Here is a 12,886-nt window from a genome sequence, read left to right on the forward strand (position 1 = left end):
GACTTGCTGAGTCAATATTTTATTCTGGGCCAATATGGCATTCAGAGTATCAATTTCAAGAACTCCCTTCTTCTGAGGCGTCCCATTACTCACAGGATTCCTCTCAGAAGTGTACATGAACTGGTTATTAGCAACCATGTCAATGAGTTCTTGAGCTTCTGCAGGCGTTTTCTTTAGGTGAATGGATCCACCTGCAGAAGTATCCAATGACATCTTAGCTAATTCAGACAGACCATCATAGAATATATCCAAGATGGTCCATTCTGAAAGCATGTCAGAAGGACACTTTTTGGTCAGTTGCTTGTATCTCTCCCAAGCTTCATAGAGGGATTCACCTTCTTTCTGTCTGAAGGTTTGAACATCCACTCTAAGCTTACTAAGCTTTTGAGGAGGAAAGAACTTGGCTAAGAAAGCCGTGACCAGCTTATCCCAAGAGTTCAGGCTATCTTTGGGTTGAGAGTCCAACCACACTCTAGCTCTGTCTCTTACAGCAAAAGGGAAAAGCATGAGCCTATAGACTTTAGGATCTACTCCATTAGTCTTAACAGTATCACAGATCTGCAAAAATTCAGTTAAGAACTGAAAAGGATCTTCAGATGGAAGTCCATGAAACTTGCAGTTTTGTTGCATCAGAGAAACTAATTGAGGTTTCAGCTCAAAATTGTTTGCTCTAATGGTAGGGATGGAGATGCTTCTTCCATGTAAATTGGAATTAGGTGCAGTAAAGTCACCAAGCATCCTCCTTGCATTATTATTATTTTTGGCTGCCATCTCCTCTTCCTGTTCGAAAATTTCTGTAAGGTTATCTCTGGATTGTTATATTTTAGCTTCTCTTAGTTTCCTCTTCAGAGTCCTTTCAGGTTCAGGGTCTGCTTCAACAAGAATGTTCTTGTCCTTGCTCCTGCTCATATGAAAAAGAGGGAACAGAAAAATAATAATAATAGGGATCCTTTTTACCCAGGTATAGAGGTTCCCCTGTGTGAGTAGAAGAAGAAAAGAATGTAATGTAAAGAAGGGAAGAAGAGAAAATTCGAACACAGATGGAAGAGGGAGTTCGAATTTGGGTGAGATGAAGTGTTAGTAGATGAATAAATAAATAGAAAGAGATGAGAGAGAAAGAGGATTTTCGAAAAAAAAAATTTGAAAAGCGGTTAGTGATTTTCGAAAATTAGGAAAAAGTTAAAATTAAAATAAAAAATTGAAACAATTAATTAATTAAAAAGAATTTTTGAAAAAGAGGGAAGTATTTTCGAAAATTAGAGAGAGAGAGAGTTAGTTAGGTAGTTTTGAAAAAGATAAGAAACAAACAAAAAGTTAGTTAGTTAGTTGAAAAAGATTTGAAAATCAATTTTGAAAAGATAAGAAGATAAGAAGTTAGAAAAGATACTTGAAAATCAAATTTTTTTTTAAAAAGATAAGAATTTTTTTTTAAAAAAGATATGATAGAAATATATGATTAGAATTAGTTTTGAAAAAGATTTGATTTTTAAAATCATAATTAATGACTTGACTCACAAGAAATCACAAGATATGATTCTAGAACTTAAAGTTTGAATCTTTCTTGAGAAGCAAGTAACAAACTTGAAATTTTTGAATCAAAACATTAATTAATGAGAATATTTTCGAAAATTATAAGATAAAATTAAGAAAAGATTTTTGAAAAATATTTTTAAAATTTTCAAAAATAAATAAGAAAAATGAAAAAGATTTGATATTTGAAAAAGATTTTGAAAAAGATAAGATTTTTAAATTGAAAATTTGATTTGACTCATAAGAAACAATTGAATTTTAAAAATTTTTGAAAAAGTCAACTCAAATTTTCGAAAATTTATGAGAGAAAAAGGGGAAGATATTTTTTTGATTTTTGAATTTTTAGTGATGAGAGAGAAAAACATGAAAATGATGCAATGCATGAAAATTTTGGATCAAAACAATGAATGCATGCAAGAATGCTATGAATGTCAAGATGAACACCAAGAACACTATGAAGATCATGATGAACATCAAGAACTTATTTTTTGAAAAATTTTTGATGCAAAGAAAACATGCAAGACTCCAAACTTAGAAATTTTTAATGTTTAGACACTATGAATGCAAGAATGCATATGAAAAACACCATACAACACAAAGTAATAAAATATGAAGATCAATCAAGAAGGTTTATCAAGAACAACTTGAAGATCATGATGAATGCAATGCATGAATGCAATTTTAGAAAAATGCAAGATGAGTATGCAGTTGACACCAAACTTGAAATTGACTCAAGACTTAAACAAGAAACACAAAATATTTTTGATTTTTATGATTTTATGATTTTTTTGGATTTTTCAAAATTTAATGTGAAAAAGAAAAATAAGGATTTCAAAATTTTTAATATGAATTCCAGGAATCTTGTACTCTTAGTCTAAAGCTCCAATCTGAGGGTTAGGCATGGCTTAATAGCCAGCCAAGCTTTAGAAGATACAAATCAGGCATGCAACAACTGATATTCAAATTAACTTGCCTCTATGCTGATGGTTGGAAGCCCCTATCCAAAAGAATTAGACATGGCTTTACAGCCAGCCAGGCTCCAACATTTTTCATGAAACTCTAGAATTCATTCTTAAAAATTCTGAAATAATTTTCAAAAACAGATGAAAAATTTTTGAAAGATTTTTTTTTGAAAAACATTTGAAAATAAAACAAAAAGAAAATTACCTAATCTGAGCAACACGATGAACCGTCAGTTGTCCAAACTCAAACAATCCCCGGCAACGGCGCCAAAAACTTAGTATGCGAAATTGTTACTCTGAGGTTGTAAAATTTATTGTTCGTTCTCTCCTTGGCAATGGCGCCAATAACTGGTGCACAATACCATGGTCCAAACATAACTTCACAACTTCGCACAACTAACCAGCAAGTACACTGGGTCGTCCAAGTAATAAAACCTTACGTGAGTAAGGGTCGATCCCACGGAGATTATTGGTATGAAGCAAGCTATGGTCACCTTGTAAATCTCAGTCAGGCGGATATCAAATGGTTATGGAGTTTTCGAATAATAATAATAAATAAATAGAAAATAAAGATAGAAATACTTATGTATATCATTGGTGAGAATTTTAGATAAGCGTATAGAGATGCTTTTGTTCTTTTGAACTTCTGCTTTCCTGTTGTCTTCATCCAATCAGTCCTACTCCTTTCCATGGCAAGCTTTCTGTAAGGGCATCATCGTTGTCAATGGCTACATCCCATCCTCTTGTGAAAAAGGTCCAAATGCTCTGTCACAGCACGGCTAATCATCTGAGGTTCTCGATCATTCTGGAATAGGATTCACCCTCCTTTTGCGTCTGTCACTACGCCCAGCACTCGCGAGTTTGAAGTTCGTCACAGTCATTCAATCCCTGAATCCTATTCGGAATACCACAGACAAGGTTTAGACTTTCCGGACTCTCATGAATGCCGCCATCAATCTAGCTTATACCACGAAGATTCTGATTAAGAGATCCAAGAGATATTCATTCAATCTAAGGTGGAACGGAAGTGGTTGTCAGGCACGCGTTCGTAGGGGAATGATGATGATTGTCACGTTCATCACATTCATATTGAAGTGCGAATGAATATCTTAGAAGCGGAATAAGTTGAATTGAATAGAAAAACAGTAGTACTTTGCATTGATTCGTGAGGAACAGCAGAGCTCCACACCTTAATCTATGGTGTGTAGAAACTCTACCGTTAAAAATACATAAGTGAAAGGTTCAGGCATGGCCGAATGGCCAGCCCCCAAACGTGATCAATAGATCAAAATATGATCATAAGATCATAATACAATAGTAAAAAGTCCTATTTATACTAAACTATTTACTAGGGTTTACAGAAGTAAGTAATTGATGCATAAATCTACTTCCGGGGCCCACTTGGTGTGTGCCTGGGCTGGGCTTGAAGTTTACACGTGGAGAGGTCATTCATGGAGTTGAACGCCAGTTTGTAACGTATTCAACGCCAGTGAGGAAGCCCTTACTGGGCATTCAACTCCTATACTCCCAGGGAAGTTGGCATTAAACGCCAACAAGGACACCCCTGCTAGGCATCCAAGGCCCAAAATGCTAGAGGGACTGGCGTTGTATGCCAGTTAGGGTGGTCAGCAAGGGTGTTCAATGCCCAATAAGTTGATAGAGCTGGCGTTGAACGCCAGTCAGAGGACACCTTTTGAGTGCCTGAATCCCACTCAAGAACCCTCTAGCCCAAAACCAAAGGAAAGCACAAAGACAATTGAGGTTCCTTTGAATAAACTTCTACAGTGCATCGGTTCTGATGACTACTCATCCTCAAATGAGGATGAAGACACTAGGAAAGAGCAAGTTGCTTGGCACCTAGGAGCTCCTATGAAGCTGAATACAAAACTGTTTGGTACAAAGCCTTTGGAGGAAGAACCTCCATTGCTTTCCAAAGACCTTAATACTTTGGTCCAGCAAGAGCTACCTCAGAAGCTTTCAGACCCTGGACGCTTTCTGATTCCTTGCACCATAGGCACCATGACCTTTGAGAAGACTCTGTTTGACCTAGAGTCAAGTATAGTAATGGAGAAGCTGGGAATCCAAAAGAAAACAAGGATTACCTTGCATAAGGACTGGATGGTATTCAAGGTCCTTGACCCTCCATTACCCCTTGACAAGGGAGGCACTTGCATAAAGGATTCAGCATCCAAGCCTCCTCCCTTGGATGGAACTAACTCAATCCCTCCTAAGACCAAACGTAAGTTTAATGTTGGATGTACACTATCCACGAAGGAGGAAGGCCCCAAAAGGAAGATACCTAGGGGCTGAAAAAACAAGAATATCCCTACTGAGGGCTTTTCACCATGGAAGATGATGGTATTCACTTATCTTATCATGGTATTCACCATGGAAGAGGAAAGTGACAAAAAGGGACACCAGCATACTGCTGTAAGCCCAACCTTGCCTTAGGCAGTGAACAAAATCATGTCTCTTGAGCGTATTACGCTATTCCATGAGAGCATAGGAAGGAAGCTCCCAGTAAGGAATGAGGATTTATTCCTCTATGACTATCTTCCTCCTTGAAAGGAGTTGTCCGCCAAGCTAATGACATTAAAGAAGCGCTTGTTGGGAGGCAACCCCAACCTTACTCAACCATGTTTATTTTCTTTCAGTTGTTAGAGTCATGATCATATGCACCAGTCAAGAGACGGAATTCACATCAGTGAAAACAGAACACTCCGGAAAGAGTGTTAAAGTTGAACGCCAGCTAGGGTATCCCTGCTGAGCGTTCAACACCCCAAGTGGGGAGCATTGCTGACATTGAACGCCAGCTAGGGAGCAGCCCCTGGGCGTTCAAACCCCAGTGCAGAGAAACAAGGAATCTGGATTCCCTAGCCTATCAGGACCAAGAGGTCCCACAGAAGCTCCACCTACCCCACCTTCTTCTTCCCTATTGATCATATTTGCTCGAGAACGAGCAAAACTCTTTAGTTTGGTGTTGCAAAATCTTTGCTTTGTGACTTCTACCACTCTTAAGTATAGAAGAAGAGGATGGAGCAAACCAGAAACCATGCACATGAACCTGTGCAGCCGCCTCAACAAAGACAAAGGAGTGACATTGAAGAGATCAAGCACTACATGGGATCCTCAAGGAGGAGCACTGGCCACCATCATTCAGGTGGATTCGTTCTCTTTTACTCTTTTTCTGTTATTTTTCTGTTTTCTATCTGTCTGTTTATTTGTTCTCTTGTTCTAGCTGTATGATCATTTGCATTTGATGTCTTTAAGTTGTAAAATGTTTCATATATTTCTCACCTTGCATAAATGAAATTTTTTTTTGAAAAGAACTAAGAGATGCATGAATTTCAAGTTTAAAATAAGATTAGTTTAATTAGTTTGATATGGTGTCATTTGCTTTTATTTTCTGAATGTATGAAATAAAGAAGTGCATATTTGAAGTTGAAATTTATGAATGTTAGCTCTTGAAAGAATAAGGAAAAAGAAAAAATATTATTGAGAATCTAAAAAATCTAAAAATTGATTCTTGAAGTAAGAAAAAGCAGCAAAAAGCAAAAGAAAAGCATGTTGCAAAAGAAAAAAAAAAGAGAAAAGGACAAATAGGTCCCTGACCTTTTTTCCCGCGGACATTTTAGTCTCTGACCATTGAAAAATACTTTTAAGTCCCTGACCTTCACAAAACTTGGACGGATCAGTCCCTCCGTCCAAATGCCTCCGTCAGGGACTGATCCGTCCAAATGTCTCCGTCAGGGACTAATCCGTCCAAGTTTTTTGAAGGTCAGGGACTTAAAAGTATTTTCAATGGTCAGGGACGAAAATGTCTGCAAGACAAAAAGTCAGGGACCTATTTGTCCTTTTCTCAAAAAAAAATTTATGCATGCGAAAAAAAAAGAAAATGGCGAAAAAAAAGAAAAAAAATAAAAAGCAGAAAAAGTCAGTAACCCTTTAAACCAAAAGTCAAGGGTAAAAGGACTCAAGGCTTTGAGCATCAGTGGATAGGAGGGCCCAAAGGAATAAAATCCTGGCCTAAGCGGCTAAACCAACCTATCCCTAACCATGTGCTTGTGGCGTGAAGGTGTCAAGTAAAAAGCTTGAGACTAAGCGGTTAAAGTCGCGGTCCAAAGAAAAAGAGTATCTTAAGAACTCTGGACACCTCTTTCTGGGGACTCTAGCAAAGCTGAGTCACAATCTGAAAAGGTTCACCCAGGTAAAGTGTCTGTGGCATGAATGTATCCGGTGGTAATACTGGAAAATAGAGTGCTTAGGGTCACGGCCAAGACTTTGAAAGCTGTGTTCAAGAATCAAAATAAGCTTAACTAGGAAATTAAATAATATCATCTGGACTCTAAGTTCCTAAAGATGCCAACATCTCTGAGTTTTAATGGATAGTGAGATGCCAAAACTATTCAGAAGCAAAAAGCTACTAAGTCCCGCTCATCTGATTTTAAACTAAGCTTCATTTGAAACTTAGAAATTTATTGTATCTTAATTTTCTTTTTATCCTACCGTGTTTTTAGTTGCTTGGGGACAAGCAACAGTTTAAGTTTGGTATTGTGATGAGCGGATATTTTATACGCTTTTTGACATCACTTTCATATAGTTTTTAGTGTGTTTTTTTAGTTTTAGTTAAGTTTTTATAGGTTTTAGTGTTAAATTAATATTTTTGGATTCTACTATGAGTTTTTATGTTTTTGGGAAATTTTAGGTATTTTCTGGCTGAATTTGAGGAGGTGGAGCAGAAGTTTGATTCAGAGACAGAGATAGCACTGCAGATGCTATCCAAATCTGACCTGCCTGCATTTAGAAGAGCTTTTTTGGAGCTACAGAAGTCCAAATGGAGCGCTCTTAATGGCTATGGAAGGCTGACTTCTAGAGCTTTCCAGAAATATATAATAGTCCATACTTTGCTCCGGATTAGAAGGCCCAATATTGGCGTTCAACGCCAGCTTCCTGCCCCCTTCCAGGCGTCCAGCGCCCAATGAGCAGAGCCTAACGTCCAAAGGCCCAGAGAGGACCCCCTAGCTGGTGTTCCATGCCCAAGGAGCCTCATAGCACGTGGATCTCATCAAATCTCAGCCCAAACACTCACCAAGTGGGCCCCAAAAGTGAATTTTAGCACTAAATAGACTATTTTACCCTTACTAGTCATATGTTTAGTATTTAAAGTGTATTTTGCATGATTTTCATACTTATCATACATCGTTCAGCATTATTCACACTTTTCCATTGTATTCTCTCTTCAGTATGAGTTTATAAACCTCCTAAGTTGAGGGGAGGATCCCTGCTAAGTCCTATGAATTAATAAAAGTATTACTGTTTCTCTTCGATCCGTGTTTGATTAATTATAAGATGTGTATTCGTTCTTCATCACTATGAATGCGTTGAACTGGCATAAAGTTATCACATTCTACATGGTTTTAGAGTGCGTCTTTCATCGGACAATGATGAACCACCAGCTTGAATACACGTCTCTCGGACGGCTAATCCACGACTTCGTTAGGGACTTCTCGAGACATCAGTTCAGCCGATTTACGGGGTGATTAGGGTCTCTATGGTAGAGGCTAGAGCCTAACGTGCTTCACCCTCAAGTAGAGATGGATCTGCACTAAACCTGGGGTTCAGATCCGGAGGAGTATTGGCAGCTGCTCAAACCAGTGTCAATCACATACAGCCTGCCATTGAAGAAATCACTCACAAGCAAGGAAAGCAGTACTACTAGAGTTAATCCAGAAAGACAAAGCAACTCCAACTTTCAACTCTAATCCCATCATATAATTCCTAATAGCTAACTTCCTAAAACAACACCTTCTGATCTGCCTAACTAAGACCTACAAGATAACCATAGGTTGCTTCAAACCACAATCCTCGTGGGATCGACCCTGACTCGCTCATGTATTACTTTGACGACCTAGTGCACATGTTGGTTTAGTTGTACAAAGCGTGGGGATTCATGCACCATGTACGCGTCATTTGGACTATGGCTTGGTCACGCGTACGCGTCATCCATACGTACGCGTCATCCATACGTACGCATCGAGACCAGCTTCTCAAATCTCCAAATTCTTGTGTTCCTTCCACTTTTGCATGCTTTCTTTCCATCCTCTAAACCATTCCTGCCCTGTAAACCTGAGATCACTTAATGCACATATCACGACATCGAATGGTAATAAGAGAGGATTAAAAATTAGTAATTTAAAGGCCTAGGAAGCATGTTTTCAATCATAGCACAAAAATAGGAAGGAAACTTAAAAACATGCAATTTACATGAATAAGTGTGAGAATAGTTGACAAAATTCACTCAATTCAATCCAAAATATACCATAAAATTTTGGTTTATCATACCTCACCACCTCTGTCTTATGACTTAAGCATAAGGCTCTGTGTGGTAGGGTGTTACATTATGGTATCAAAATAGTTCATTCCTGTAGAACCTGAGGGACAGACTGACTATGCTTCTGTGCATTCTCTGTGTGTGTGTTTATGTGCTATTAGGATATCTGACTGATATAACTAGTATAAATGTTCATGAACATGCATTTGGGTCTTTGAAGCAGTAGACTTCCGATATTGAGACTGATCAACTTGATATCGATTATTTCTTGTGTATAGGAACCAGATGGCGCCTCCTGGTTGTGGTCGAGGCTGTGGGAGAGGTCGAAATAGTAATCAGGAACTGAAAACTGACACGAATAACCTGGTGAACTTCATGTCTACGTTAGAGAATATGGCTGCTGCTATGCAAGCCACTACTGAGGCGCTTGGGCAGCAAATGAACAATAATGGTAATGGGGAAAATGGCAGAAATGGACCGATGACGCTGTCAATATTCTTGAATGTTAACCCTCCAGTTTTCAAAGGAACCACCAATCTGACTGAAGCCGATACCTTGTTTCAGGCCATGAAACAAGCACTGCAAGCACAACTGGTGCCTGAAGAGCAGTGTGTCAAGTTTGCTACCTATCAACTCACTGGGGAAGCATTGCATTGGTGGCAGGGTACACGACGTCTCCTTCAGCAGGATGAGGATCCTATTCCCTAGGATGCCTTCCAGGTTGAATTTTATAAGAAATACTTCCCAAAATTTGTAAGGACAGAAAAGGAACTTGAGTTACTGTAGCTGAAGCAGGGTGTTATGTCCGTGTTAGTGTATACAAACAAGTTTGAGGAGCTATGCAGATTTTCCTGCATATGTCAGGGAGCTCCGGGAGACTTCGAGGAATGGAAGTGTATTAAGTACGAAGGAGGATTCTGGAGCGACATCTTAAGTTTTGTAGGACCAATAGAGATCAGTACTTTCTCAGAGTTGGTGAATAAGAGCAGAGTTGTTGAAGATTGTGTAAGAAAGGTGGCTATAGAGAAAGAAAGTCAGAGGAAGCCTTTTCAGCAAACCAAGGAATAAGCTTTGCTCCTAGGGGTCAGACTTTCAAGCATGGAGGCTTTGTACCACAGTAGGCTCAGGGTCAGGCTAGTTTCAGAAGGCCTAACAACAACAGTTGCTCGATGATGAAGATTTGGGAAGTAGCCTCTGAATGACCATGCTTGTGCTAGATGCGGGAGTCATCATCCGGGACTCCCGTGCAAGGCTAGATGGGGCTTGTGCTACTCTTGTGGTAAAGCGGGGCATAAGGCCAGAAACTGTCTGGAGAAGCAGAGGAAAGGGACTAGGAGAGCACAGCAGCCTGGTCGGGTATTCACTACCTCAGCTGTAGGTGCAGATGGGTCTGATATACTTATCCAAGGTAAATGTGAAATAGCCAGTAAAACTTTGAATGCTTTATTTGATTCTGGAGCTACTCATTCATTCATTGTATTTGAGAGGGCTAGTGAATTAGAGCTAAAGATAGTTGTGTTAGATTATTATCTGAATGTGTGTAATGCTACTTCGGAAGCCATTGTGACTATGATAAGCTGTCCACAAGTGTCATTCAGAGTTAAACATCAAGATTTCGTCCATGATTTGACTTAAATAAAAGATATTTTTTCTTAAGGGAAGGGGAGTGTTCAAGGCCTGCCTTGATTTGATTTGACTTTAGCACAGATATTGCATCACTTCCTACCCAACCTCACCAGATGTTGTTGATTCTTTACCGCTGCAGCCTTATCAACAGCCTCCTGCATCAATGCCCACTTTGCCTGTCTCCCTGTTGTAACCTTTTCAGCTGCCTCTTTCTTCTTTGGCTAGAGAGCTGAGGAACATGTGAATAATGTTGTGGCATACAAGGTGGGTGACTTTGTATTCGTCAAACTGTAGTCATACCAGCAGCAATCAATGGCATGGCGCAAGATTCAGAAGTTGGGAAAGAAAGATTCTTTCCCTTTTTCCAATAGTCACTGGAATCAGAAAGGTGGCTTATCTACTGCATATAGTGTAAGTCAAATAATTACAAACCTAAATTGTTCAATGGTAAGAGGGTGCGTAAGTTTCATCTCTGCCTTACGTCCACAGAACTAATAACATGTCAAGCCACATTATTGCCTCTCATTTGTACCCACCATATCATGGTACATTAGTTCAATGAGTATAAACTGTACAAGGTTGAAAAAAATAGGTAAAAAATATTTTTTTTTTCTTAATGTAAAAGAGGTGTTCAAGGCTTGGCTCGGTTTGATTTGACTTCAGCACAGGTATTACATCACTTTTTGCCCAACCTCACCAGATGCTATTGATGTTTTGCCACTACAGCCATGTCAGTAGCCTCCCGCATCAATGCCTACTTTGTCAGTCTTGCTGTTGTAACTTTTTCAGCTGCCTTTTTTTTCTTTGGCTGGCGAGATGATGAACTTGCGAATAATATTGTTTGTATACAGGGTTGGTGACTTTGTATTCATCACATTGCAGCCATACCAGCAGCAATCAGTGGCATGGTGTAGGAGTCAGAAGCTGAAAATGAGATATTTTGGCCCTTTTTCAAATAGTCACAAAAATTGAGAAGTTGGCTTATCTACTGCATTTACTGTAAGTCAATAGATTACAAACCTAAATTGTTCAATTCTAAGAGGGAGAGTGAGTTTCATCTCTTCTTTATGCCCACAGAATTACAAACAACATATCAAGACACATATTTGCAAATCATTTATACCCACCATATCATGGTACATTAGTTTAAAGAGTAAACACTGAATATGATTGAAAGAAAAAACTTTAAGTCTCAATTCTAGAGGAAATTTCTGCAACAGCTTTTGAGTGGTTGCTCCTGTGCCTGTGATTCCTGGTAGACTCAGCTAAGTCGCTGATCAGTTGCCATGCTTCATCTGCGGTCTTGTACTTTTTTAGAGAACCATTACTTGCACCATCTAATGTAGTTTTATCCCGAGGCTTCATGCCTTGAGTGAAATAACTGATCAACACTAGCCTGTCAATCATGTGATGGGGGCATGCGTCTAGAAGGTTCTTAAAACACTCCCAGTACTCATAGAGAGTTTCTGATTCACCTTGAACAATGCAGGAGATCTCTTTTCTCAATCTATCTGTAACCTCAGCTGGAAAGTATTTTTCCAAAAATTCTCTCCTGAGCATATCCCAGTTGGTAACAGTCGCTTCAGGTTGAGAGTAGTACCACTCCCTTGCCTTTCCCTTAAGAGAAAACGGGAAGGCAATTAACAGAATAGAAGTTTCATTTGCACCCTGACGCCTAACAGTAGAACAGGCTGTCTGAAACTCCCTAAGGTGCTTAATGGGCTCCTAAGCAGGTAAGCCATGAAACTTGGGCATCAAGTTGATTAGTGCAGTCTTCAATTCAAAATCTGCAGCCAGAGTTGGATAATGCACTTGATAAGGCTGCATTGTAAAATCTGGGGCTCCGGCTTCCTGGAGAGTAATCCTCCTAGGTGCTGCCATTCTATCTGCACGGGAATCAACTGAATCAGTAGTAAAGGAGCTTGTTTCGCTCTCAGATGGCGGTTCAGATTTGCCCTCAGATGAGACTGGTGAATCGATAACAATCAATTCACCACCCTCAGAGGCTAACCGACGTCGAGCTCGTCTAATACGTGAAATAATTCTTTCAATTTCAGGATCAAATGCGGCTAAACTCAGATCAGGCAGTGAACGCGTCATTCAATGAGAGAAACATATAGCTCATGGTAATAAAAATAAAAATAAAATATGCAAATAAAAATAAAAATATGTACACTAATAAATAATTTAGCACACAATTACAACTCCCCGACAACGGCGCCAAAAATTGGTGCGTGGTAGAAGTTAGGCCAATTAAGAGATTGTAATGTAAGAACAGCGATGCGAGTATAGCTCTTAACCAGCTAAAATCCGCCTCACCAATTTAGAAAGGTGTCACAAAAATTAGAATAAAAATACTGGGAGTATGAGTCCCAGGTCGTCTCCCAACGAGTTGCTAGAAAGGGTGCTAGTTTATTAATCATGAGTTTTCAAGAGA

The 12,886-nt window shown here is 39.1% G+C and overlaps 2 non-coding genes across 2 annotated transcripts; both read left to right on the forward strand.

The window, feature by feature from the left end:
* Positions 1-267: 267 nt before the first annotated feature.
* LOC148568505 (small nucleolar RNA R71) lies at positions 268-375 on the forward strand. Its single transcript, XR_015881733.1, has one exon. It is a non-coding gene; the product is annotated as a small nucleolar RNA R71 (small nucleolar RNA).
* An 11,479-nt stretch (positions 376-11,854) lies between these two features.
* Positions 11,855-11,958, forward strand: LOC148568506 (small nucleolar RNA R71). The gene has a single exon (XR_015881718.1). It is a non-coding gene; the product is annotated as a small nucleolar RNA R71 (small nucleolar RNA).
* The last annotated feature ends 928 nt before the right edge of the window (positions 11,959-12,886 follow it).

The sequence above is a fragment of the Arachis ipaensis genome, chromosome B4 (genome assembly GCF_059453495.1).
Source record: "Arachis ipaensis isolate K30076 ecotype BB chromosome B4, ASM5945349v1, whole genome shotgun sequence".
Taxonomy (NCBI): domain Eukaryota; kingdom Viridiplantae; phylum Streptophyta; class Magnoliopsida; order Fabales; family Fabaceae; genus Arachis; species Arachis ipaensis.